Raw genomic sequence first — 1,176 nt, 5'->3', positions numbered from 1 at the left:
CAAACACGCATATCTACGCTTAATTTATTCATTTATTCGCTTGCTGTTCGTATAGAATTATATAGCTATCGTTTAATATCATCGTTATCATCGTAAATATTATGTACAAAGGAGAACTTTCACGTGCTTGCATGGAGATTCTGCTCTGCCGATGGTTTTCTCGCGATTATCGAGATTCCTCCTCGGGGAAATACCAATTAGTTGCAGAGGAATAACAATCGACAATTTGCATATTAGTAATTTTTATTCTTAATAACGTAAGAAATGATTAGCCTAATATTCGAAAGAAATACACCGAGAGACATATTTTCATCGATGGAAAAAATTTCAACACAAGTAAGAAGGAACATTGATTTCGTCGATAAATCGTTGTACGGAAAAAGAAACATAACGATAACGAAAGGAATAGAGAGCTATAAAACGATGAAGTATTAGTTATTCCAATGCAATTTGGTAACCACAAACGCCTCTTGGCGTTTCCAACTTGGACATTGCGCATAAATTATCGCGAACAGAAAGTGAAACAGTTGCACACGAATACTTGCACGAAAAAGTGGAATGATTTAGTATTCGCGCCAGCCCACGGCGATTTATCTCGCTCTTCGAGTCGTAAAAAAAAAAGACACTCGTTCCTTATTCTACATGAAACGACATACTGTACAAAAATGTTCGATAAAAAAGAAGGGAAAGAGGAAGAACGTTAAAGCCCTACATAATTTATACATGATGTAAAAAAAGAAAATAAACTAGCGAATGAACGAAGACACGATTCGTATAAAGGAAAAGTAAGAGCAATGAAACGCGATCCGTAGTGATGAGCTCTGAAACGTTTCGAATCGCATCGAATATGTACATCTAACGAAAAGCTCAAACCGTTTCGATATGGTTCGATACTCAAAAGTTTTGATAGATTCGATAAATTCCGAATCTTTGATATATCGGAGAATCTTAAGAAGATTCACAGACTTACCGAGACTACCTTAAGCCTTAATAGATATTGAATCTTTAAAGCTTCGAAGAGTCTCGAAGAGATTAAAAGATCCTAAATAGCGATTCATATTCAAAGTGATCCGAATTTTCACGCTATCGTAAGATTTCGAATCGCTCCGAAATTGAGATTCAAATGTCCATCACTACTGACAGGCTACTGAACGAGATTCCAGAACACTTGTCCGC

Source organism: Bombus vosnesenskii, unplaced genomic scaffold (genome assembly GCF_011952255.1).
Source record: "Bombus vosnesenskii isolate JDL3184/JDL3185 unplaced genomic scaffold, Bvos_JDL3184-5_v1.1 scf7180000014579, whole genome shotgun sequence".
In the NCBI taxonomy this organism is placed as follows: Eukaryota; Metazoa; Arthropoda; class Insecta; order Hymenoptera; family Apidae; genus Bombus; species Bombus vosnesenskii.
This window is presented reverse-complemented; position numbering follows the sequence as displayed.